Raw genomic sequence first — 27676 nt, forward strand, 5'->3', positions numbered from 1 at the left:
CCTATAATTAAGGAGAATGTATTTTTTTGGTGCTGCTGAGCAAGTGCCACAGAGGGAGTGTCCAGCTGGCAGCATGTGCTATGCACAGGGACCTGGCTAGTTCTCTGTACAAGGAGCTTTATTCCCAGAGAAGTTCCATGCGAATGAGGCTCCTCAGCCCCTGGTACCTGATGGAGTCCAGTCCCTTTCCTCGCTGCATGCTTGACAGCTCCAGACAGTGACAAGTATATCACTTATGAGAAGGGGAGTGTCATTGTCACCCAGCACCTTTGACAGAAGAGAAGATGAAGAGGCTTGCCCAGGGCTGCACAGTATGTCTGTGTCGTGGTTTAACGCCAGCTGGCAACTAAAAATCACGCAGCCGCCCACTAACCCCTCACCTCTGTCTCAACTTCCCTGTGGGATGGGGATGAGAATTGGGAAAGGGGGGGGGGGGGGGGGGAAGTAAAACTTGTGGGTTGAGATAAAGACAGTTTAATAGGACAGTAAAGGAAGAGAAAACAATAACAATAACAACAACAATAATAACAGAATATACGAAATGAGTGATGCACAGTGCAATTGCTCACCACCCATCGGCCGACGCCCAGCCCGTCCCCGAGCAGTGAATGCGCCCCAGCCAACTGCCACCCCAATTTATATGTGGAGCATGACATCATATGGTATAGAATATCCCTTTGGCCAGTTTGGGTCAGCTGCCCTGGCTGCGCTCCCTCCCAGCTTCTTGTGCACTTCTTCGCCAGCAGAGTGTGGGAAGCTGAAAAGTCCTTGACTTCGTATAAGCACTTAGCAACAACTAAAAACCATCAGTGTGTTCAACATTATTCTCACACTAAATCCAAACCACAGTACCATAGCTGTTACTAGGAACAAAATTAACTCTATCCCAGCTGAAACGGGGACAGTCTGCAATGGAGCAGAGTTGAGCAGAGTTAGGACTTCACGTGTCTGTGGCTGAGAGCTACCAGCCCCATGCTCTGCTGTAGCCAGACAAGCCCTTCTGCTGAACAGTAGTCCAGGAGCCATCCTATCCCTGCAGGCCTCCGGAAAGGTGCCATGCCAGCCTGGCCAGCAGCCACATACACCATCACAACACGCATGGGGAGAACTACTCTGAAGTAAGGTGATAATCTGGCTGGGAAGTGCTCGCTCAGGGGCACACTCCAGTCCCTGCACTGTGATTATCCTAGGCACCAGTATATTTTTCCCAATTTATGTTTCCTTTTCCTCCCTTCACTATTTTTGCTTTTATTTAATGTTGTATACTCTGTTGTAATTACTTCTTTAATCTATCTGCAATGTTGCTGCCTGCCTGACTCCCCCAGCTCCTGGGCGCCTTCAGGACTAGCGCTGTAAACAAGTCATGGTGTCTCTCAACAGCAAGGTTCCTGCTGAAATAGCTCCCTAAATAAATAAAAGGCAAATTGGATACTGGAAAAGAACTTTAAATAACATCTGAATTCCTAGGGAACTACATCTTGCATCTCTGTTAGGGACAAATGGGTTCAACATAAGTAATAATCCTCTGGAATGAAAAATAAAGAAACACTGCTCACCAGCCTCTGTGGGCTGGAATGAGAATAGACTTTGGTGATAAATAAAAGCAAAATGCAAAGATGTCCCTGGGTGGCAGATGGGAGCAAAAGATTTAAACATCATTGGACTATAAACACACGATCTCTGAAATGTGCCATAGCTTGTCTCCAGATAGCTGCTTTGGATATGACGGGTCTAGTTTTTTCCTCTTGTGTAATGGGAAGAAGCTAAAAGCCCTTACTGAGACAGCAGTACTGGCAGGCCTTTGCTGCACGTGCTAGACCGTAACCTTCCCAGGTGGACTTGCACCTTTCAAACACAGCCTCATTGTGCTGAATCCTAGCTCTTTAATGGAACACAACAAATTGAAATTCTCTCAATGACTTTCTGGTCTTTCCCCATATTGATGTAATGCTAAAATCCTCCCTTATTGCTACTTCATGTGGTCTATTCATGTTTGCATTTTGATTGCTGTGTCCATGCTGTTTGATACTCACTCTTCTTCACACCTACTTCAGGAGTTTATGAGTGGGCATCGGCTCCTGGCATTCTTCCTCTCCTGTGCGTGACTTGCCCATCTGTTTGGTTCTGGGGCAACTTATTCCTGTCACTGGGTGGACCAACTGCTTTGTCACTGCAAGCTTTACTTCCTGAGCTATAAAGTCCTCCGTCAAAGTAGGACAGTGTCAGTGTTTGAAGTCTGAGACTGATCAAGCAGCTGAGCTCACTGTGGTGTGGGTGCGATGGTATGTGCTGTCAGGGAGTCCCCATGTGCATCCCATCCACTGCATCAGAATGTGAAGCAGGGAGAATGCGTTTTGGTACCCTTCATTTCCTTCCATCTGTTCGCTCCCCCAGTTACAGGCAGTGCATATAGCTACTGCTACTACTGCCCTATTCTTCATCTTCCTTTGCCTCTCCTGGGCCCACGTTCTTCCTGAAGAAAAGCTGATTCTTGCTCCTGTGAGCCTGAGACAAAGATGAGCGTGTTTAGTGCCGTAGAAAAAGTCTTTCCTTTTGAGAAGCATTTTATCTTTGCTAAAATGGAGTTCTTGATGTGCCTGTTTATGAAAACCAGTCCAAATTATTCCCTGTGCAGCAGGGTTGTGCTGTACCCTGGTAATGATTTAACAGCAGCTCCTGAAGAGGGCAGCATGGGTTAGCTGATGCTCCTTCACCTGGAATTACGCTTTATATTCCAGCCATGTCTAAAGCAGAGCTAGTGAAATGTAAAAGAGCATTGAAGAAATTGGTAGTAAAACTCTTGGCTCTGTGATAAGATGCCTGGGCTGAGCAGACAGAGTTATCCCCATTCCTGTTACTACAGGAGAATGTGCCTCTCACCAGCAGTTGTGCTACCTGCCACAGGCTGACATGAAATGCCTGGTCCCAGTTCACTGTCCAGGGGAGAGCACAGACACAGAAAAGCACATGTAGGAAACCCCACCTTCTCCCCTCTTTAAAAGACTGACCCTACGTATTGGATGGATTTTGAGACTCCAGAGTTGTGGACAGATTGTTGTTAATTGCCGAGTGCTGATCTTGCACTCAGCTCTGTGGAACGTACACAAAATAACAAATGAAAACACAAATCCCCTACTCCAAGGAGCTTGTGCAATGAAGTACTCTTTTTTCACTAAGAGGAAGACTCTGGGAGACCTAAGGGAAGGGATCAGCTTAGTTAATGAGTCCTGGGACTTTGGTGCCTGACTGTCTTACAGGTGACGAATGAACAGCTTTTTTCCTTGAAGCAGAAACCAGGATGGTCTTAAGCACACAACAAGCCTGGAAAATCACGTGGAAGTACTTGTGACATCCACATTAATACCAGATGAACTAATCAGGATTAATGTTAGTGGGAGTAATACCAGTGGATATCACAATGATTAGACTATTATAATAATGAGTTTTCCAAGGAGGATGATGACAGGTGATTTATGTATTGTACAGGTATTTCTTCTGTGTAGCCAAATGATAAGCAACTCTGGCACTTTGTTGCAAAAAGTTGGGACTTTTCCTTATTCCTGAAGTTGCCTAGAATATGGCTCTCTTCCAACTAGTTAGTTGGCCAAAAAGATCCTGGACAGGAAGGGAGGGAGGGCTGGGTAGAGGAAGAGGGTGCTGGTGTTTCATTCGCTAACTGCTTGGAGAGAGCTGTTGTGAACCTAGCCCTGAGAGGTTTTCTGGCCTCACTGGGAAGAATGAGGAGAACTCTGGAGATTTGATGCAGGGACAGTTTTCAAGCACCGAAGTACTTGTAGGCAGTAAGGGATGAAGGTCTGACTGCTGGTTTATCACCAAGCTCTACCTTTCTGCTGTACGGGTATCGGCTGCTTTCTGTTGTGGTATCGAGAAGAAATATATCCAGTGGAATATATTTCTCAGTGGTAACAACAGTTTCACACGGTGTATATGTGTACAGTGTTTGGCCACAGAAGGCCATGATCTAACTGTGCTAGGTGCCACTGTCGTGTAATAGTGATTGCGCAGAAAAAATGAGGAACATAAGCTAATAAGAAAAGGTAGCTGCAATTTTGCATGCATGGTATTTTGTCCTTCGCCATTTTTTCTGTGTCTTTGCTAAGCACTGACTGTAATTGTTGCTGTCTAGGATGCACAGTCACTTCTCCATAGACTTTCCACCGTCTCTGTAGGCTGGAAAGAGATAAGTAGTTATGGTATTCTTGTGCAAAGCCTATTCTGCCAATGTGTTGTCAAATTGTTTGGAAGAAATTTCTTCTTGTCTGCAACTGAAATCAGAGGACAGGGAAGCTACCCAGTAGCTTGTTGAGGATGCAGAAATGATGCAGCATTTGAAGGTCTCATGGTAGATATTGAAGCTCTTTTTATTGATTTGTTGACAGAGTGACCAGGGCAGCAACAGCTGAAATTCTTTTTTCTCCTCTCCTCTCAAGTTGAGGGATAACTGGATCCTTTCCAGAGTCCCATTTTGGACTTTAGAAGCTATTATTATTATTATTATTATTATTATTATTATTATTATTTATTTTCAATGTAAGCCTGAAAAAATGAAAATAAGTTCAGAGCATTTTCAGCACTGAATTTTCATTATGGATATTTCAGCTGCTTTCTTCTCAGTGAGGACTGTTCATTTGTTCCTACTGCTGTATGCTTTGCACACTAAGACCTGGACAGCTAATAAGGGAGAGAGTGCCACAGACGCTGAGCAAGCCTTGTTCATTCTGATTCCTACAGCAGGTTAGGGTTGAACAGTGAGTTAAAAAGCCAAGGCTGACACTGCTGCCTAAAAATTAAATGTCATATGTTTCAACTGTACTTGTTTTGGGGTAGTATGAGATCTGAGGCAGCATCTTTCAGGTGATAAAGTCCCATGTGTCCTTTTGTTTTCACACTGAGAAATAACTTTGGGACAAGTTTCCAGATGAAAGCACCCAAAAAATTCCTGGGATTTTTTTCATTGTTTTTGTGATTCCTACACAGGGACAGCACTGTCTGCCACAGGAAGGAGCACTCTGCAGCAGGTTAATAGGCTCTTTTTCCTTTGGAAAGGCTGCAATTCCTTTCCTGTCACCATAATCCTCAACCCTCGAATGTCAATGGGGGCTTGTTAGAGCCCTGTCCAGAAGGGATGCTGTGCTCAGACTGTAATCTGCCAGAGCTTGTATCCGGAGCCAGAGCTGCTTGCCCACCCACACCTCCATCTGGGAACAGGGACAGCATGAGGGGCTGGGACAGGTGTGACCTTGTGCTGGTTCTGCTTCTTATTTCAGTGAATTTGAAGCAATCTACACGAAGCGTTGGCTTGGAAGTGTTAGAATGGAAATGTATGTCACCCTAGGCACATGCACCTAGAGTTAATGTGTTATCACTGTTATACCAGAGAACTTTATTACATGCCGTTTAGATACACCAACATATTTTTATGAAAAGTGCCCCCCATCCATACTTCTGTTTTATTTTAAACAACCCAAATCATGAAGGGCAGCTGGTAATCTACATTAAAGCAAGACTGTGCTGTGCTACATTGCCACTTGAATGCTTAAATACCCCAGAGGTTCTTTTGCAGATTTGCTCAGGTGACCGTGTCATCTTTACGTGCAGTTCTGAGGGTCTCTTGGCCAGGTCCAGAATGGGAGGGAATACAGGCCAGACTTGATTACTAATTACCTGCATTCTGAATTTATTCTATTTGATGCTTGAATTCATCTATTTTTAAAACTGTGATTAGACATTGCAGATAGCTCACTGATATGCAAATGTCAGGCTGGGAAGTAGCCTCATGCCCATGGAGAGCTTCTGTGTGGTGGTTGTTCTCAGCAGAAGGGAACCTGCTGTGACCATGGGTGTTCTGAATAGGCAACACTTGGTCGTGACAGGTTTGGGACTTGATATTGCCCTTTCAGAGAGATTCTGTCTTTGTTTAACCTCCTTCCTAGTGCTTTCTGATCTGTATTGCTGTATTGCAGAATGAAATGCCTGATGAGTTCTAGATTAACTTGGTTTCTCGTTCACAATGTGGATTACTAAGGATCTCTGCTGGGGAAATCAAATGGAGTGCCCAGGTGGGTGATAAAGACATCTGGGAACATTTTGTGTCATCCTGCTGAAGCACGTTAGGTCTCTTCTCACCACCTAAAGATCAGGATACTGCATTCAGCTCATTTGTTTCAGAAGTAAAATAGGAATACATGAACACTGCCAAGGCCTTTTCATGGTGCTGGGCTAGCTCCACAGTGAGCAACCTAGACAAGACAAGAGTGGAGCTAGTATGATTTAGACCAGCTGTGAATCTAGTTCCTTGCACTCACTTTTTGTGTGCTCTGCACAATGGTAAGATGAGCAGTTGAACTTTTGCTAGGGCATATGTCAAATTTGCTAATTTTGCTTAGTCTTGGATTAAGAGAGCAGCAGTACTGCCTAGAAGCTGGAACTGGAGAGTTCAGTAATTTTGCCACCAGAACCCCATTAGCTAGAAAGGGGATAAAATTATTTGTAAAGCAAGTTCTTGTCATGTCTGTCTTCTGTGCTGTCAATTTGTCAGGCATGAACATTAGACAGAGTTCATACAGGAGTAAGTCACACGTCTCTCCCTGGTTTGTGTCCCTGGGATGAAATGACAATACAGCACAGCTGGACTAACTGTGCCACTAACAATCTTTTGAGTTTGATAGACTAAAGAAGAGGAAAGGAAGGGCATGTACACTGATCATCTTAAAAGCAGCAGAGAAGGGGATGATGGATACTGGGAGCACCAGGGTGTCCATTGGGGTCTCCAGGAACTCTGCAGAGCTCTGCCTTTGGAGGCCGACAAAGGAATTTCTGCCTCCCAGGGAAGAGGTTTTCCTCGGTCAGGACCTGCATAGAGTTCTGGTTCCACTTCTCTGTATGGATTCACATTTTCTTCCAGATAGCTGACTACGTCCAGGGTCTTTGGGGAGCAATTTTTGTATCCTGTTTGCATAGCAGGGATCAGCTCCTGAGTTACTGGCAGCTGCCTAAGTCACCAGGGGCCCAGGGAGGAGAGATTCTGCAGCCAGCAGAGCAGGTCAGGACCACATGAGCAGGGCAGCCCCATGCATCTCCTAAGGGGCAGAGGTAGTAAAGGCCATGGCTCTGATCATAATGGCTGAGTAAGGCCAGGAGGCAAGATAAGACCATCCAGCCAGTGAACAGTGAATGTCTCTGCTATGTGTAATTGGCTTGTGGTTCCAAAGAGCCTCTTCCATAACTGCTGATGGTCTCATCTGCCCTCAACTCCTGATCCTTGCATCTGCCCTTACTGGCCTTCTGCTTTTGTTCTCTTTTTTAGCTAATCACTCTCTGTCTTCTGTCTCTTGATCCTGCCATGTAGAGCATACTGGCTGTACGTAATAAAATCAATGAAATTTCTACTCAGACATGCCATGTCAGACCAACCAGTGGAGTCTGAGCAAGGCAAAGGCAGCCTATAATTAACACTGCTTACAGAAGTGCAGAAAGGTTGTCTCACTGCACGGAAGCACAAGGGCATGCCCTGTCCAGACAGGCCGGTTCCCTGGCACTTGGCTTGGCTCGCAGGAGCCAGAGTTTTGTTGGTTGCACATCTTCCTTTGTAAAGAGATGCAGGGTAACTACTTTAGCTTGGTTTCAGCTGGCTGTTTTAAGCCAGACTACACTGCAGGCTGCTTCCAGGTGTCCTCGGGAAAAGGCTAAGCTTAGCAGCTTTTCATCCACTTTTCAGAATTAAACTAGTCTTGTCCTATATGCTCCAAGCAGACTGCCCAGTGCATTCAAACCCCTGCAACTTTTCAGGCTGAAAACCTTGGTCTATTTTCAGTCTGTTGTGATTTTCTAATAAGTTTTTCTGTAGATGCAGCATTGTGCTAAGATAATTAAAGCAATTTTTGGTTCTTGATACAGAAACGAGTCTTTGCACACCAAAATTATCCCGATACAGAAGCTTTGAGAATTTATTAACCTTTAACTATATGAAATCAAAACATAACTTTTTTCCTACTAGTTAGATGTTCAGCGTTGTTAAATTTGACTTTCCAGAAATGGTTGCCAGTAGCATAATTGAACAGTTAAGTAAATATATTAATGCAGTTTGCTTTGGTGTAATTCGAGACTTACAAAGTGCATTTTAGCAAGTTGAAAGTGTTAATACAGGCCCACACATTTGCACATTTTCAGCTTTGTAACATTACCTAGGCTACTGGAGTGTAGAGAGCAGGCCTAAACCTCTAGGACCTCTTAGAACAAACCAAGGAATCACATCTGTTTTGTGGGGGTTGGTGGGGCAAGTTGTGCTTTCACATAGCAAATAAAGTACCAGATGATTTAAGCAGTGCAGGTTTGAACCACTTTGTAATCTATCTTGAAGAATTGTTGATTGAAGATGAACGCACCCGTGGGCTGAACTCATGGTGCAAGCGCTGCGTGCTCTTGGAGCGCAGAGGTGGCTGAAGTGCCTGGCCGTGGCAGTGATGCGGAGCCAGTTTTGCATTGGAAGTCATCAGGCGGCAAGTTGCATGGCTGCCTCACCTTCCCCAGTGCCAAGTGAGCCGTGGTGTTTTCCTGCAGCCTGTTAAATGTGTTTGCTTTACATTGCATTTCCTCTGCAAGAACAAAAGATGTCTGGATATATTCTAATGATAAACATATATTCAGGCTGCTGCAGAAAATTAGACCACAGGAACTGTAAGCATTGTTAGTTTTCCTTATCTTGTAATTCAGCTGAAACTTGAAAAAGGTGTTAGTGTTTGTTACAGGGCTGGGTCCGCCTGTACGGTCAGTGCTCTGTGGAACCTCAGATGTGGCACATCCACTCAGGGTCTCTGTGCATGGTATGTGAAGGCCAGTCAGTTACTGTGCCACAGCTGCACAAGTGGTGTCCAGGCTGCAGTGGATGCTACCCATGCCCATTGGGGTAGCAGTACACATCTCTCTGCAGGCCATAATTCTGCACAGTCTAACCAAGGTACTGGAGGTGGTATTCATTAAAGCATCCCCTTCTCAGTGAGTTCTACAATGTGAATCTGTCAGACTGCTCCCTGCCTAGACACATGCTTGGAAGCGCAGCTTTGTGCATTGTGTGGTACTGGCCTGACAAACTGTGCTGAACTCCTCTGCTACTAGTGCATCATCGTCTTTCGAGACTCCTACTTTCTCCCTCTGCTTCCTGCGTGAGAAGGGTTCTCCAGGGTCTCTCATCTGTCATAATCCAGTGGCTGTTTTTTTCTCTCCAGTGGTTCCCAGGTCATCACAGGCTGCTGCCATTGCCCATTTTGGCTTTTGTTGTTGCAAAGATGGTCCCCAAAAAGCTGAAGAAGCAGCCAAAGAGTAAGAAGAGTTTCCAGGAGAATAGATGTGAACTTTTTGATGAAATTCATGAGAAACCTTGACTCCACTGTAGCATATCAAAGCCAGGTCAAGACATCTTTTAAACTTTACAAACATGACATTTGCTCCTCCAAGGCTAAATCCAAACCCAAAAATTATGTACAAGTAGCAAGCTTCTCTGGGGATTTTCACTTTCTCCCCATGCCCATGTTCCTATGCATCTTGCAGGACAGGAAGTTCAGTGAAAGCAACTAGACCAAGAGAGGTGGATGCTGTTTGATTCGCAGCCCTCATGAAAAACACTCATGACAACACCCCGATTATCAATCTGTCCAGCCCCAGGTTTCCTGACAGGGCAGTGGAGAGCTCTGGGGAACTTTCAGCTGTTCTGCTTAGCCAGGTCTGAAACCCATGGTTTGAATGAACCCCAGGTTCCTGAATGCTGGTGACACACTGCACAGATGAAATTATTCCAAGCCCTAGGTGCAGGACTTGCCTGAAACGTGCCATATGGCTGAGTTCAGGGTCAAGCATCAAGAGCAGATTGTCAGAATGTGGCATCTGGAGACCTCAGGGCTCCATTTCCTAGAGCTGTTCTCCGTGCACAGAGACCAGAGCACACATTGCATCACCTTCCTGCTCTCTGAGCCCTTGACATCATAGTCAGTGCCTCGCTGAAGGTTATAGGATGTCATTGTACTCTGTTTCAGAGGTTTACTCTTTGCCAACAGGAAGTTTCCAGCCTTGGTGTGGACTGGTTGCCTCCCTCTTCTGTTAGCTGTAGACTTACAAAGAGATGTTCATATTTTAAATATGGTGCAATGACATCAATAGTAATAATTATTGCATGCATCAAAGCTTTGGAGATTAGCCACGGATCATGCATCTAAATGGCAAATGGTTATAATAGCTCCATACGTGAAACATCAAAGTCTGAGGAAATGTTGCTCTGTTATAAAAAATACATCAGAATGATCATTCCACTCCAAGCAAAGAGCAGAACTGTAGACGTGCATGGAACAAATGCAACACATTTCATACTCATTTGGGTGTTTCAAGTATGGGAAAAATTGATTCCACAGCTCCAATTACCAATCCCCATCAAGTGAAGACTGTATTGAAATTATGAGATTTCACACAATATTAGGCTTAAGTTGACTCCTCCTTGTGAAAATGTATTTATAATTAGGGCCTAGAAAAGCAAGAACCAGTATTTGGGGTTTTAATTTTTTATATGCTCCCTGGCAGAGACAGAAGTGGCTGAGATTGCATAAAATTCTTAAAACCGTGATGTTTCAAGTATCCTTTTGCTGAATTGAAATGGCTTTCTCACAGATTAAAGGAACTGCACTGTTGTTTTCTTTGTTAGGAGAAAAGTATTCCAAACGGAGAAAAGCAGAGGCTCTCTCTACTGAGCCTGGGGACAGCTGCTGGAATAAGAAAATGCAAAACAGTCACTAGAACAACAGAACCTCTGAACTCAGCAACTGAAATTTCCAATTACAGACGTGCTGCTGTTTCTCCTCCCTCATCACAGCTGTTTAGCTTGATCACTCCCCCCAGCCCCAGTGGGACAACCAGCGTGAAGGATGCGGTGCCATGGATGCTCCGACAGCCAAATCAAAGGCCCAGCCAAGCCTGTGCCTCAGCGATGAGTCTGGAGGAAATCAGAGGCCCTCATTAAAGTTTCAGAAAAACCTAACCGGTATGAGGACAGCATTCAAAAATGTATTTGGGGAAAACAAATATTGTTTTAACTCTATTAATAATTGATGCGTTGCCAGCAGAGATCCTTATAGCATTAAGGGAATTGAAAATTAAAGGCACAAAGACACTACTTTAAGAAAACATCTTGATAAATAATTAATATGGCACAGGCCTACTGGAATCTGAAGAGTGTAGGTTTTAGCTTGTCTTGTCAAACCTATGTTTTCTAATACCACATTTTCTTCCAGAATGAGAGCATGGTCATTTTCATTTTATATCGACAAAAGCTCTAGTTGTTTATGCTGCTCAGCTGGAATAATTTACTGCCTTCTCTGTCTGTTGTTTGTGCTGAGCCCCTAGGATCCAAAATAGCACATACCCAAAGATCATAGTTTTCTTAAATCAAGAGGGGAAAAAAAAATGATGATTATTTAGAAAACAGAAGAGCACATGTATATTTCAGGCAAACTACTGTTTGTCAGGGTCAAACTGGATCAGAAGAAGAAATCTTGGCAATGCCTGTTAGCAATATGATGTATAAATGGCTGGGAGAGGTGCCTTGGGATGTGTAACACCCAGGAACAGCTACTGCTTTAGTTTGTGTGTCTCTAGGGAGATGCATTTTTAACGGTGAGGCCAATCTTGGGGACTACACTGAATAATTCAGTGGCTGGCACTTCCCCTGTGCATTCCATCTCATGGGGATCTTAAGGACAATAAATAGAGCAAGCAGCATTCCACAGAATACAAGCCCATTGGTATGACAAAAGAAAGGCTGGACATAGAATGTGCTAAAGGAAGCAAATACAAAATTTCTGCATTTCCCTCCAAAGCACCTCTCCACCCCCACTGTGAGCAGAGCCTGGGAGAAGCAGCGTCCAGAGACATGGCTGAAGAGTTAGGCTGATGCACAGTTCCTGACATGGAGAGACACCGTAGTTTCAAAACAGAATACTGAGCACCATGTTAACTAATAGAGCATCTGCCATCTCTGAAATCCTGCGTGTTGCTGAAGGGCGTACGAGCTCTTTAAAGTCCCGATTTATTCCAGTCCACTCCTATCTTTTAGGTTGTTATAATGAAGCAGCTAGTAAGTCAGGCATAATTGCTGGCAGGCATTCAAATTTAAGAAACTGCACAGGAGCATCCACAGAACTATATTTATCATTTCGTTCCTTTAAATAAAACAAAAGTGAATGCTGCTTCTTCATTACAAACGTCTCAGTGCTTTACATGCAAAAGGTTTGTTGAGGTTGATGGACTTTATAAACACCCTTTATTTACTACAGCAAAGTTAATAATTAAGCAGAAGAGAGTATATCCATGAATGCTGTTATAAAAATAATTCTTGCCCTAGTTCCAAGCAAAAAGCCCATGTAAATCAGTGATTGAGAACATAAGGGTGATCCACTAGAACTATAATAGGGAGTTCATTTTTTCCATTCTGGATAAAGTAAACACAGTGGTCAGAAATTGGTGAGTGCCAGATTACCCAGATTGCAGCTGAGTGTGATCTGTCTGAGGTAGATGCCCCTTTCACCATCCCCCGGCCATGGACCGCATTCAGTGCATCTGCCCTGCGCAGAGTGGGAACTCACCATTCCTGCCTGCTGCTCTGACCACAGGCAGCAGAGTCAGGCCCTTGTTGAAACTGGAATGTAAAGCCTGGCTGGCACCCACTGGGAAGGCTGGGCCTGACATGGCAGAGAAAGGGTTGCCCACAGTCCAGAGAAGAACCCTGTGGTTTCAGTGCCATTATTTCCTCTTGACTGCATTGCTGTATGGCTCTCCAGCCCCTGTTGGGGCTTGGCTGAGATGGTTAGAGCACAGCAACAGGGAGGACACAGGGAAGAGCCATGCATGGCTGGCTGCGGTACTCAGGATGGGGTGTCAGTGTGGGAGGGAGGGCTGTGATGTGCCGTGGGCAGCCGTGGGAGTGCTTCTGTCTGAGCATCATGAAGGCCAGAGCTGCTGCCCCGCAGGGAGAGGCTGGCTGCAAGACTGTACCTTCCCGCAGCCGTTCCTCCCCATCCTGCTGCTGCAGCTGTTCCTCAGTTCTTTCATGTGTGCGGTGGCTTTCTGCACTTCTGCTTCCACTCCTGCCCCACTCTGTTCCCTCTGCCCTGCGTTCCTCCACCTCTCCCTGCTTCTGCCTGGCGCTGCCTGCCCCAGCTCCCAGCCTTGCTTCTGCTGTGTCCCTCCCTCTTGCTGCTTTGCTTTCCTGGTGTAGAGGCCTTCTATCTATCCTGCTGCTGGCTGGCAGGATGAACTTCCATGCCTGCCAGACAGCCCTATTGTTATTTAAAGATGCTGACTCTGGGAGCCTCATCCCCATCAGGCAAAGCTGAGAGTCTGTCTGATTTAACAAAGCAGGGAAACAAGCCAGTCAGAGTTATCTGGATCTGAAGCATATTCTAAGAGTGATTAGCTGCCTAAACTTACACTGTAATTATCTGTGCTGAGTGGCTTCTGCACATCATTGCCCATTTTTCTGAGTGTTTTTATTTAAGTTGATAATGGAATACGAATAAAGCCTTAGTTCCACTCTGATTTTGACACTTGTGCCAGAAAATATCTGAAGATGAACATTTTTGTGTTCACAATAGTTAGATTAATATTTAATTTGCTGGCATCCAGCAAGCTGATTAGTTTTCCTCTGATATGGCTTAACTTTGTAATTACAGGAACTGGCTCCTCCTGGTTCGTGCCTGGGATAAGAGGCTCAGAGACCATCCTGACATCACTGTGACCACGATTTCACCAGGCTGACATACTGCGAGGTAATCATCATCTGAAATCTCTGCTCCTGGGAAGAGGTACAGACTGAGACCTGCTCCATATCTTCTGAGGACAGAGAAGATCTGTCCTTGATTGCATTTAAGCTGAAGGGAATGAGAGTGGAAACAAGATGCAGCTATGTCAAGTCTCAAGGAACACATGATATTTGCCTGCTGCTGCAATCCATGCCTGCCTTGGTGACACAGCTCATCTGGTGCTGCAGGCATAGGGGAGATCCTGCAGGAGGACAGTTTGTCTTACACTGGGGATGGGCAGAGCTAGCTGAGATACAGGAGATCCCCCTTGACCATGATCCTCTGCTGAGCCTGGGGATGCTGCAGGCGGGTGCTGCCAGTGACAAGCCATTGAATGACCTCCAGCACCACCACGGAGGCAATCTGAGAGAAAGCTCAGTGTGGCATGCAGGGCTGGCTAGCTCAGGGCCTCCCTTTGGCCACAGCTATTAGCAGATGGTTGTGAAAAGCCTATAGCAGACAGGACACAGATTACATGATTATTTGCTCGCAGAGATCCTGCTCACAGTCCGTCTTGAGTAGTGGTTGTGTCTGACCATTGCACTGAACTAGCAGGTGGGGCTGTGCTCCAGAAGTGTCTCTGAAACCTCGTGAAACCCATGAATACATCTGGGCTCCACAGTGTTCTGGGCAAAGAGCCACATTTGATTTTGGGTTCATACTGCCCTTCCTCTTTCAGCCTGATATCGAATAATTTCACTGGCGCCTTGCGATTCCTGCACTGTGAAAAGAGGGGCTGGTGCACATTCAGTGCACTCTGGTGATCCCTTCTGGCAGGTACAGTCCCCCCTTCCTGACTGCATTTGTAGGCAAGTCATCTGGCTGAGATTTGCTGGACCCTCCCAAGGCGGGCAGAGGGCTCTGCCTGCTCTCGGGGATGCAGAGGCAACAGGCAAACTCGCATCCTTTGTCTCCAGGACCACACTGCCAATGCTTCCTTCACAGATGGGACTACCACCTGCGACTCAGTTGTCCAAGTGATTAAGCCTTCCCTCTTTGCTCAGAGAGCAACTATGGCTCAGAATCAAATTCAGTCTTTAGAATTAACCCATCTGTAATGTCCATTAAGTCTGGATTCCCCTGACCAGCCATGCAAAGTAACATCTCGTCTTAGTGCCATATTCATCTTGGACTGTCACTTTTACCCAACTCCTAAGCACTCAGTAATAGCAAGACTGTCAGGGTGTTAGTTATTCATTAGTTTTCACTCGCTTGAAGAATATATCGTTGTCATAATATGGCACATTGCACTGGGAACAAACTCCCATGCAGACAGGGATTAGGGCCATTTTTCAAATGCTGCTGACTGTTAATTTGTACATTGTTTGAAGGGAAAAGGTCTTGTTAGAACTCCATTTTGAACATTACTTTGACAGAGCATAGTGGGCAGTTTTCACATTCTCTCTGATAGCTGGGGGACAAACGGGTGCCGGTGACAGGAATGCAGAGCGCTAACCCCTGTGGTGGTATGTGCCCAGTGCCGCGTACACAGTTCTCATTCGTGCACCCAAAGCTAATCAGGTGAACCTCATCAAAATCCACTTGTTCAGCAGCTGACTGTACAATAGCTACTGGCTGCTTAGCCTCCATCCCTCATCACTGTCCTCCAGAACTCTGCCAAAACTTGATCAATGAGAAGTTCAGATATTTGTTTAGCTGCAGTACAATCCTGGCCAGGTGAGAAAAGCACCGAGCTAGTGCCACAGTGAACCGAGCACTGGTAGTAGCCAGTCCATGGGCAGCTGGTCTGCTCAGGAGAGGGATGGGAGATAAGAAGGATAAGTCTGGTAAAACTGGGAAAGAAAAGTTGATCTTCTTATTTGGAAAAGGTGAAGGTAGCCACAATTCTGCAGGCTGGTGTGGAGGGAACATGTCTCTGGTGAGATGGGGAGACCATTTCATGCCAGCTATAAGGTTCCTGTTGTGTCTCCACCACTGAGGAGTGCTGGGACAAGGACCTTCTGCAGTAATATTCTTGCCAAGATGCAGTGCACCTCAATCCTGCGGGTGCAAAGGGCAAAGCAGGAGGTGTGCCGTGCCTGTGCAGAGCTGGCTTCTTGTGGCGCTTGGGGAAAGCAGGTCAGGCAGCACCCTCAGTGTCACCTCGTGTCTCCTCAGGCCAGAGGACTGTTGGGTTCAAGGGCAGCTTAATGATGGAAAGGAGAATTCATTAATGTTCAGAACTGCCCCATTATTGAACAACTAGAGCAGATCTTTGTATTGAAGCTGGATAATCTGTGGAGAAGGGGAAGGAGTAGGGCTGTATGTCTGAGCCAGGGCACTTGCTATTCTCAGTTCTTCCGAGTTTCATCTTCTGAACAGCTGCCCCTGGAGAGCTCTGGGAAGGCGAAATGGCAAATACTGTAGAGCTCGCACAAGCTGAGCATCCTGTTTGCTTCTAGACCAAAGCAGCAAGTGGAACAGCCGCTGCTGATGGGGTGTTCTGAGTTGCAACGTGTCTCCAGACTGCCTTCACAAAAGGCAGAAAAATAAAAAAGGAAAATTAATCTCTTGAGGGCAAACAAATCAAACCAGCAACCTCTACTACAGCTTGTAGCCTGCTTAAACACAGGTCTGGACTAGAACTTTTGTTGCAACCGTTTAGTGACCCATGCTCTTCCCAGATTCATCTTATGAACTGGAAAAAGCAATTTGTCTGCCCATGTGCCCTGAAATACTGGTATTTGTTAAATCCATGTGCTTCAAAGGCCCTAGAATTGAACTACTGGATATATATAGAGAAAAGCAAATAAAGCCGGCCATGATATGTCCATTTCATCTAGATAATATTCTGATAAGTCCTGATTTATTACCTTTATGTCTTAAGGCCAGGCAAGCCTCATGGGGTCTCACCTTTGTCCCAGTCATAAAGTACAACAAGGCAGGAAGAGGAGAGTTTGGGAAAGGAGAGCCGGAAATCCTATTTGCCTGTGGACATTTCCGAGTGCTTCCTTGCCAAGCTTTCCCGTTCGCACAGTGCTGTCTAGTTCATCAGTTCACTGGCACATCAGCTGTCCCTCTCTGTCTTGGTGCCAGGCTCACACGCGCTGCCCTCGGCACGGCTGCAACGAGCCCTGCTGCCTTGGCTCTGGGGTGCCAGCATCTCCAGGGCATGGTGCCCAGGGTGGCTGTATTACTCACCCTTGTGCTCTCTTCTCTGCAGAATCTGCCCTTCCTTCTTTGAAAAATTATTATGGTGAGAAAGCCCAGGCTGAACCCAAGTTATCAATGACAAGAACAATATGAATATCACCCGTGAACTGGGGATAAATAATAAGGCAAGACAAACACAAGGCATACAGAGGGTAATTAAAACCACAATACCTAGGGATATTTCTAAATGAAAAAAATAATCTTCACACTGAAATTGCAAAATGATGCATCTCAGTGTATTAATTCTGCCCAAATTAGCAGTGCCTAAAGAACTGCTGACATTATCTGCTAGCTTTGGAGAGTCTGTTGGGGTGAGCAGAGCAACAGAACTTTGGTCTCCCCGTTCAGGTTCTTTCTGTGTCTGGCTTCCCCGCTGGCCCTGCAGCTCCTGCATCGGGTCCTGAGTGACAGCACGTGTCCCAAGCTCTCTGTGCAGACGGGGAGGGAGCGGGCAGGCGCAGGATTGTCCCAGCAAAGTGCCTGCTCTTTCAGCCAGCTGCTGCTGCCACAGCTGCCATCTTGTCATATTATTCCTTCAGGTTTTGAAGTAGGGGAAAAAACTGGAGCAGCTGAGGATCGAAATCTTTGTGGCATTCGGCACCTTTCGTGGGGAACTTGGAGCAAAATCGCAGAAATCTTCCAGGAGATGATTGGTTCATTTTTAATGATAGAGGATTATAGTTTGTCTGTTTAATTCAACCTGAGTGACATAATATCTTTCATTTGGACTTATTACCAGCAGAGCAGTTAGTTGGAAGCAGACCTAGGGCAGGGCATTTTGTCATTATTTTAAATTTTCTCTATCTGACAAAATTGAAGGCCTTGAAAAGACTAGAGCCATTGTAAAGGATAGAGCATCAGAGAATAGGTCACACAGTGTATTAAAGAATGAAAATTGATTCATTCCTTCCTCTGTTGAATAAGCAGCTGTACTTTGGTCCCTGTGATCCATGAAATAAGCTGTCAGGGAAATAGGAAATGTGCCACATTTGAACTTCACTCATTGATTCCGTTCTGATCCAAGGTGCAGTATTAAAATGCATTACAGTGGGTGCAGAATCTGCAGCAGTGACAGCAGCTAGGCCTAGTTTGCTAGTCAGTTGTCTGGGCTATTTGTTATTAAATTAATCAGCGCTTTGCAATGCTGGGACTCATTCACTTAGGTCATCTGGTCAGAGCCAGCTAACGGGAGGAATTTCAGAAAAGTGACATTTGTTAGTTTTAAATAAAATCAAAGGCTACAGAGGAGGCTTGGGAGGAGTGGTTCGAACAAGATCTATTGGCCCTTTTATCTGGAGAAGCAATTTTCAGGCAATTCAGAGATTCTGACAGTAATCAATGTAAGAAGGGGTAGCAGAGACTTCTAGAATACGGGATTAGTAGCTGGAGCACGTTAGGCCAATTAATGCCTGCAACTCTAATAGACTGCTTAGCTGCAAAATTAAATGGAGGACATTCCCATTATTGCATAAAAGCCATACCCAGTTTCATTTTTTATAACAGAACGCACCTGCTTTCTTTACACACCTTTTCCCAAGTAAAAAATTAACATTGTTGTGCTGTCCTTAAGTAGTGTACAGAGGACTGCCTGCAAGTATTATTTGCTATGGCAAGTCTATTTTATCCATACTGAAGTGTCTTTTGCTTCTTTTGTGAGTTCTTACAAGTTTTATTAAATAAAATGTAATTTTTGCTGCCTTTGCTTTATCTGCCTCAAAATTGTGATTCATAAAGATGGATTTTTATAATTAAGGTAGAAATGAGAAATAACCCCCTATATATAATTTAAAATGTTGAAATTATAGACACTATCTAACTTCTGCTTTAAATCACAGGAACAAACTGTTCCCCATTAGCAGCCCTAATTAAATCCATTTTTCTATGAGTCTTTGGCAAATTCCATTTTAGTAAAGCTGTATTAAGCTCTCTTTTATTTCCTCTTGCTTTGCAGAATTCTCTGTTTGAGATGAATAATAGGTTGAATATGGTATGTGACGGTTCTGTAGACTCTGAAGATATAACATGAACAAATATATTGTTCTGGAAAGCTAGCATGAGAACGTTACTGAGGATTTAGAAGGATCTCGACTACCAGACAGGTAGGAGTACTACCATTCTGGCCTGGATAGTTTATACGTGGTGCAAGAATTGGCAAACATCATGTAGCAAAGAGGCTGTGGAAAGGTGGAGGAGGCTCGGACACGGGGAAGAGAGGGATAGTACTGAAGCAAGCAGTGTGCTGTTCCCCCTCAACACAGCACGTTCAGGTGTTGCACTGCTGAGCTCCAATCTACCACCTGCTGTGTTCTGCTGGTGTTGTCCTGGGCCTTTTATGAGGAATGAGCAGTTGCAGAGGAGTGGAGAGGAGAAAACTTTCTGAGGATAGCCAGCTCTGTTTTTCTTCAGTATGTGCCGTCATATGGAGACATGTTTTCTGCAAGGCTGTGGCGAGTTGCCTGTAGCATCTATCTGAGTCTTTGTGTCGGACCCATCTAGCAGGGACCATGCTCCTGCTGAACGCAGACCTGTTTCTGCATGTATATCAAAACCTGGGCCTGGGTCACTGGTCCTGTGCATAGACAGCTTTGTTAGGGTGATGCTCACTAACGAGTTGACTGAGGAAGCAGTGCACAGACCAGAGAACCCACCTGAAACAGCCTCTCATTTTGCAGTCCTTGTGTGTGAAGATTAACTTACTCCCAATAACCTGCAACAGTCCCAGAGCAGCAGGCTTACTCCTATCCTCAAGCGGCTCCATCATTCATTTACTGTAACGATTGGCTTCAGCCTTCGATTTCCTCTGTGGAGCATATTGGAAAGAGAGAGGCTGAGCTGTGAACATTAATAACAATGAATAATAACAGTACGAGTTCCACAAGCTTTAACAATCAAATGAATCAACAGTCAGGAGAGTTTCATTAATAAATACTTGCTGGGGTTACATGACAAGGGAGCTAGTGCCAGAGGTGTGTGTATCAGTGAAAGGCATGTACCCTGTGTGATCCACCTCTCAGCCCCTTTGCGTACCTGGTGAGTCCCATATTCTCCTCCATGATCTGCTGTGGAGAGGGCAAGGGCCAGAAGGAGCAAAGAAGCAGATGGCTTGGGCTGTGTTGCTTAGTTGGTATCTGTACTGGATTTATGTGGCAAGGTTTTGGTAGCGAGGAAGCTGTGAGTGTGGCTTCTATGAGATGCCAGAGGCTGCCCCCACATTGGACAGACTTCCAGCTGGCTCCAAGACGGACCCACTGCTGGCCAAAGCTGAGCCCATCAGTGATGGTGGTAGTGCCTCTGGGATAACATAGTTAAGAAGGGGTAAAAAAAGCTGTGCAACAGCAGCAGGGAGAGAGGGGTGAGAATATGTGAGAGGAACAGCTCTGCAGACACCAAGGTCAGTGCAGAAGGAGGGGGAGGAGGTGTTCCAGGTGTTGGAGCAGAGATTCCGCTGCAGCCCATGGAGAAGACCATGGTGAGGCAGGCTGTTCACCTGCAGCCCATGGAGGATGATGGTGGAGCAGATATCCACCTGCAGCCTGTGAAAGACCCCACGCTGGAGCAGGTGGAGGCACCTGAAGGAGGCTGTGACCCCATGGGAAGTCCATGCTAGGGCAGGCTCCTGGCAGGACCTGTGGACCCATGGAGAGAGGAGCCCACGCTGGAGCAGGTTTGCTGGCAGGACTTGTGACCCTGTGGGGGACCCACGCTGGAGCAGTCTGTTCCTGAAGGTCTGCACCCCGTGGAAGGGACCCACGCTGGAGCAGTTTGTGAAGAACTGCAGCCTGTTGGAAGGACTCACGTTGGAGAAGTCCATTGAGGACAGTCTCCCGTGGGAGAGACCCCATGCTGGCGCAGGGGAGGAGTGTGAGGAGTCCTCTCTCTGAGGAGGAAGGAGCGGCAGAGACAATGTGTGATGAACTGACCTCAACCCCCATTCCCCATGTGCCATTCAGGGGTGAGGAGGTAGAGAAATCGGGAGTGAAGTTGAGGTTGGGAAGAAAGGAGGGGTGGAGGAAAAATTTCAAATGTATTTTGTTTGGCAATAAATTAAATTAATTTCCCCGAGTCAAATCTGTTTTGCCCATAACATTAATTGCTGAGTGAGCTCCCTGTTCTTATCTCGACCCACGAGTCTTCCGTTGTATTTTCTCCCCCTGTTCCTGTTGAGAAGGGGAGTGATGGAGCTGCTGGGTGGGCACCTGGTGCCCAGCCAAGGTGAACCCACCACAGTGTCATGCTGCAGGAAGGCATATGCTCTTCAGTGCCAGGGAGGTGGGTGCTGCGTCCTCTCAGCCCCTGGTGTATACCCAGAAATCCCTGCTGGGTGCAGTAACTCCATGTGCCACCCCTCGGTCAGGGCGTTCGTCTTCACATGGTACCGTAGGGAGCTTGTTACACTGCAAAGGCAGTGGTGCAGAGTCTGGGGTGACTTGTACTCCCTGAAAACACAGGCAGGAGTGGGTAAACAGAAGTTGGTATAATGTTCTGCCATTTTACTTAGAGAAATGGAGTAGCTTCTTCATGACTCAGGGTAAAATATTCCCCTTCCAAAGCCACTGAAGTAAAAGCTGGGCAAGACCTCTTAGGTTACAGTGTATTCCCCTCCGGACAGAGTGAGAGGTACAGGGCAGGGCTGTCTAGCTCATCTTTTGCAGATGTCTCTTTGGGTGAGCTGAACCTGGGCTGGTTTATAACCTTTTATACAGAGCAAATTCCTGTGCCAAGAGGAGCAGCCCTGGGCATTAGGCTTTTACTATAGCAACAAAAGGAAACGCAGGCTTTGTTCAGTCTGGTTTGAAATCCAGTATACAGCAATGGTAGTTCAGCTAAGGAGGGTTTGAGGGCCAACTACCAATGTGTTCATTCATTTCGGGAAAAGAGAATGACATCTTCTGTAATCATGATTAAACGAGCAGTTGATGTCTCTTTCAGGTTCTTCTGTTACCATAAAAGCAAGAGATGTGGTTTTCTCTCTTTAGAATTTGCAGCAAATATGTAATCTGCCTTTTCGTCTGGGCGTTTGAAGTCAATTTTGTGAACTTCCATGTTTTAAATAACACAAACTATTTTCTACTAGAAGCCCCGCCCCAAGGCACATAATGCTGACAGGAAGGACAATTGGTTTCAAGAGAAATCACAGAGTTCAGGGGTTAAACAGAGCTCTCTACAGTTACAAGGGATAAAACTGGGAGCTGTTGTGCTGAGGATCTGTGCAAGAGTTAGGCTACCTGCCAGGAAAAGATGCCTCCCCTATAAAGGCATGGGGTTGCATCTCAAAGGCAGGGACTGTGAACCTCATTCCAGCGTGTCATCTCACTGTTTCCTGCTGCTTTTATGCATTCAAGCGACTCTGCTCCAGTCTGTGGACCTCCTCCACCCTGCCATGCCTGGCATGTAGGAGCTTTCATCAGGCTCCACATCACAGGCTAATTATACAGCACACTGCAGATGCTTGTGGTAAGCAGGCTTTAGCATGGCTTTTTTGACCATGGCAAGCGTGTTACGCTGCTAGGCTAGCAGATCTGGGCTACCTCTGGGTGAGTGTGGAGAATATTTCACAGCCCTAGTAACAGACCTAAGCCCTTTGCATACCTGTGCCCATGATAAATTGTGTGCACATCTGGCCCTGCATGGCAGTAATGGAAGTGGTGCTGGCTCAGATAAATCTTCACAGTAAAGGAAGAGTGCAGATTGGCACTTGATTTCTGAGAGCTTGGTGCCTGCTTTTCCTGCTCCAAAAGGAGTGTCTCTGCGCTTGTCTCCCAGTAGGTCCTCTGTGACCAACGATTTTGGAGTGTAGAGGTGTTATAAGGTCACAATGTGTGTGCGCCCAGAGACAGCAGTGATGGGGCTTCAAGCTCTCAATGGTTTTAAAGTCCCTTTTCTCTTTGATGGCATCTGTCAGCTCAACCACCCAGCACCTGGGCAGGTCAGCGTTGCTGAGCACATCTGCTGACATGCAGCGCAGTCCAGGCTTTTGACCTCTGAGGTTTGGTTCCTCCTTTGGGCTTCGTTCCCAGACTGCTTTCATCTCACAGGCCTAACAGGGCTTGTAGTGGTAACATACAAAAAAACGCAAGACTGACTTGCAAAATGAATAAATAGATCATGAGAGAAAGCACTCTGGTGGCTTTTTGTGCTGTTGATGTGTGCATGCAACGTGGGCAGACCTGTCACTGGGGAACCCCCAAAAGCCAGTGGAGTGAGTCACCCCACAGACATGTGGCCCATAGTTTTTGCCTTCAGACTAATTAATGCTGTGCAGTTGTGGAAGCTATTTTCTCTTAGTGCTGTTGCTTTTCATCTCATATCTCATCTCAAACATATGCTTGTTGCCTAATTCCACTGAATCCTCCTCTTGGCATCAGGAATCTCTTTGTCAAGGTGCTTGGCAGCCTCAGAGCTCTCCATCGTGTTCCTCTTGTACGCTTTGGGCCGCTTTGCCTTTCTGGGTTGTAGAGATCTACGGAGGGGTGCTGAAGAATAACTTGTAAAGTACCATGTGGTGGTTTGTCTTTGTGGAAGTGCCATTCCTGAGATGCGAACAACATCCAGTGCTCTCATTTTTGTCCTTGATCATACATTTGCAAAATGCTGACCAGTCCCAGCCATGAGGACTTCTTGGTCCACTTCCTACAGGAGTCAGGCTGTGAGGTTTGGTGTCCAGGCTGGGTGCCAAGGCAGTGCTTTACATTCTGTCTGAAGCTCTACTGCAGTTTTGATGGATAGGATATCCCTTCTCAGTGCCTCCCTAGTCTACTAGCTGCATGCGGCTGCTTCTTCCTGTTTCAGATGTGGGTAAAGTCATCCCGCACCAACAGTAACGCTGTAAAGGCCATCAGACTTGCAGAAAATGTTATATAATTGAAATAATAGTAATGATTCATTAAAGATGCTGTTAATGATTATGAACTCAGCCGGAAATACAGCCTGTTCAGTCTGTTCTGAGGATGGGACTTGCATTTGCCTCTTCCCCTGCTGTGATGAGCTACTGTCAGGATTACCATTGTTTTTTGAGCAGAAGGCCCCGCAGTGTGCCATGCTGGGCATTTCTAAGGTCTCAGCAGATGCGTCATAGCCTTGCTGCTCTGGCACAGCACTGTCTGTGTTCCCGACACGTCTGTGTGCTTTATTGCTTGATTGTGTTGGTAAGTCTGTTACGTCTTGCTCTAGCAGGCTGTTGGATTTCACTCTTTACCTACAGTCTATTGTCTAATGCTCTCAAGAATAGCGTAAGGAGATTTCACTGTTTTTGCAGGCCATATTTGGAGTTTTGACAGATGTGGTCCCTGTGTGTTGGTAATGCAACAGGAGATCACTGGGGAAGGCCAAAGCTGTTCCTGGCTCGCAAGAACATTGAGCCATGAAGCAGCCCTGGAATGTGTAATATCAGTTAAAAGTGACCAATGCAGATATGAATTATTAAATCTATTAGCATGAGCCTGCCATAATGAAGTGTCAAATTTTTCACAAAACCAATTCCTATTAAAAAGACCTAAGATTAAAAGCAGAGTAGATTCTAAAATGATGGGAACTGAGAGGAATGAGAGAACACAGTATTGATCATCCACACCAGTCATGTGTGTTTCTGTTTAGAAATATGAAAAATAGATTAATGAATTAATGATTCAGTGTCAAAAAAGGGCTCAGAGGGAGCAAGTCTATTCAAGCCATGTGACTGTGACTGTAAAAACCTTGGCACCGTTGGGAGCTGGTAAGAAGACAGCAGTGGGAGAGGGGCTGAGTGGCAGTGGGTACAAAACCCCAGCACAGACAGCTCAGGCAAGAGATGTATCAGACTTTAACTCTGTGACAGTGAATGGGCATTGAAGGGCACGCAGCTGGCAGCACAGAGGTAAGAGAGAACCATCTGTATCATCCACTGGGTTGAGGTTCAAGTTTTCCAGCTCAGCCATTAACAGTTGTGGTGGGTTAACCCTGGCTGGCTGCCCAGTGCCCACCAAGCCGCTCTCTCACTCCCCCCTCTCAGCAAGACAGCGGAGAAAATAAGATGAAAAAGCTCCTGTGGAAAGATAAGGACAGGAAGATCACCCACCAATTACCATCACAGGTAAAACAGACTCAACTTGGGGAAGATTAATTTAATTTATTGCAAAATAAAAATAGAATAGGATAGTGAGAAAGAAAAACAACACTAAGAACACCTTCCCCCTGCTGTCTTTTCTTCCCAGGCTCAACTTCACTCCTTCACTCCCAGCTCCTCCCTCTCCTCCCTCTGAGTGGTGCAGGGGGATGGGGATTGGGGGTTGCGGTCAGTTCATTAGGCTTTGTTTTGCCACTCCTTCAGGAATGGACTGCTCCAGCGTGGGTCCCCCATGGCCGCGGTTCCTGCCAGGAGCCTGCTCCAGTGTGGGCTCTCCACAGGGCACAGCTTCCTTCAGGCACATCCACCTGCTCTGGCATGGGGTCCTCCATGGGCTGCAGGTGGATATCTGCTCCACCATGGACCTCCATGGGCTGCAGGTGAACAGCCTGCCTCACCATGGTCTTCTCCATGGGCTGCAGCGGAATCTCTGCTCCAACACCTGGAACACCTCCTCCCCCTTCTTCTCCTCTGGCCTTCCTGTCTGTAGAGTTCCTCTCACATATTCACACTCCTCTCTCCCCGGCTTTTGTGCAGCATTTTTTCCCCTTTCTTAAACACATTGTCACTGAGGCACCACTGGTGTTGCTGGTGGGCTCAGCTTTGGCCAGCAGTGGGTCCTTCTTGGAGCTGGCTGGAAGTGGCTCTGTCCGACACAGGGGCAGCTCCTGGTCTCTTCTCATCGAGGACACCCCTGCAGCCTCCTGCTACCAAAACCTTGCCACGTAAACCCAATTCAACAGCGACGGCAAGTCATAAAGAAGGAACTGCACAGATGCTTCCACACCTGGGAAGGATTTGTGTTTGCTCTGAAACCTGTGCAGATGTTCTGGCTTTTCCTTACTGAAGCTGAGCAGCTTTTCCTTGCTTCAGCCTGAATCCATGTCCAGGAAATCAGAAAGTGTATTGCAGAAGACTAGAAAAATGAAACCAAGGTGTGAGGTAGAAACTTACACCCCGAGTTCACCTTCTGAGACTGAAGCTTATGATAGGAACTGGTAAAAGATGTAGAAACAAGGTTAAAGAGAGATTTTTTATGGAATGTTTTGTTTCCAGGAATAACAATTATCAGCATTTCTTAGCATACATTATAAATTTGCATTTCTGACTTTGTTGATCGATTCTGATATTTATACGTGTGAGCATCTGTGGGTTTGTGCTCCTGAATAGAGGGCTCGAAGTCTGGGGAGACCCATGCTACAGTTCAAGCCTTTGCTCCAGTTACCAGCTGATTTCAGAGAATGTCCCATAGTCATACAGCTCCTGGGAAATGTATTTCAGTTGCCTGTAAATTCATTTCTAAAGCTTAGGAAATACCTTTTCCTTTAACCTTCTCAGTGTTCCAAAATGCAACACGTGTGATCTGTGAAGAAGGGGATGCTTTCTGTCCCTACAAATGCAGGCATAATCGTGTTGGAGAACATCTGGGCTTATTCATTATTCATCTAGGCACATGCATGTGTAATTCTGGCAACGCATGAGTAACTTTCCCTGGTATTGTTGCCTAGGGGGATGCACTGCGAGGCAGGGAGCTTAGCTTTTATTCCATTACCTAGTGCTGATTGAATGCATGGCCTTGGGAAAGTTATTTGACCTCTTTGTGGATCATTTTCTCAAAAAACCAAAATGGGCACAAGGAAAATTGTTCACTTACATATCCACTAGAAATCTAAATTCAAGTAGAAAGGCAGTGAAGAGATTCTGAGAGGAAAAGTAGAAAATATTTGAGAATTTGGTGTTTGAGTCACAGGGAGGCATTTGGAAAAATTCCTGTTGAAAATCCTCTACATGGCATAGAACCACATCACTTGTTTGCTACCAGCACTAATGTATCAAGTGTATAAAAGGTTCTTCTCCATTAGCCACATGTATTGCTGTTCTGTGGGGTACCAGTACATCTTCCATGTCGCCTGTACCACGAGGTGATAGAACCATCTTGTAGATTCTACTTGTTTTAGGATGATAATGCTTTGTTCTGTGTATGCACACACACGTTTCTCAATTGCTGTGCAATATGCTACATAAAGCTCCTTGAAATGTTTTCAACGAGATCAACTAACTTGTAAAATCGTGATTTACTCAAGCAGGATTCTTGTACACATGTTGCACCTCCTCTCTTCAACTTGTGTCGGGCTGGTGTAATCTTTTCCTGGCACATGTTTTGCACGCACGGCCTCTTTCTGGCTGTGTGTGAGCTAATGGCGCTGCTGTTCACACCTTCCCGTGCATGTATTGCAACGCCTTCCCACACATACGATTAAAAGGCAAAACTTAATTTTACAGAAATTAATTGTGTTAGCAAAATGGTTTTTAAAACACTCCGGAGAATGTTCTGTCAGCTTGACAGATGAAGGTAATGCTACAAAATGAATTTTGTTGACAAAATAATTTCAGGGTGTTGATAAAATGCGTTTTGTCTTCAGAGTGAAAAATACCAGACTGACAAATACTATTGTCCTTAGAAGTGTTTTTTCAGCTGTCAGTCAATTATTCCCTTTTTAAGCCAGCCAATGATAGTTCTTCATATCTGAAAAAGCTTTCGTAAAAGATAGCATAAAGCTCT

The 27676-nt window shown here is 45.8% G+C and overlaps 1 long non-coding RNA gene across 3 annotated transcripts in view; it reads left to right on the forward strand.

Moving 5' to 3' along the window:
* Positions 1-27676, forward strand: part of LOC142603933 (uncharacterized) — a 175999-nt gene that overhangs the window by 14544 nt on the left and 133779 nt on the right. For 2 of the 3 annotated variants that reach the window (XR_012837823.1, XR_012837822.1), the window contains exons 1-3: positions 10714-11044; positions 13731-13826; positions 18964-19111. This is a non-coding gene — a long non-coding RNA (uncharacterized LOC142603933). Of the gene's footprint in view, positions 1-10713; positions 11045-13730; positions 13827-18963; positions 19112-27676 lie in introns of those variants that run through there. The other variant, XR_012837824.1, reaches the window with a different exon arrangement.

The sequence above is a fragment of the Balearica regulorum genome, chromosome 15 (assembly GCF_011004875.1).
Source record: "Balearica regulorum gibbericeps isolate bBalReg1 chromosome 15, bBalReg1.pri, whole genome shotgun sequence".
In the NCBI taxonomy this organism is placed as follows: Eukaryota; Metazoa; Chordata; class Aves; order Gruiformes; family Gruidae; genus Balearica; species Balearica regulorum.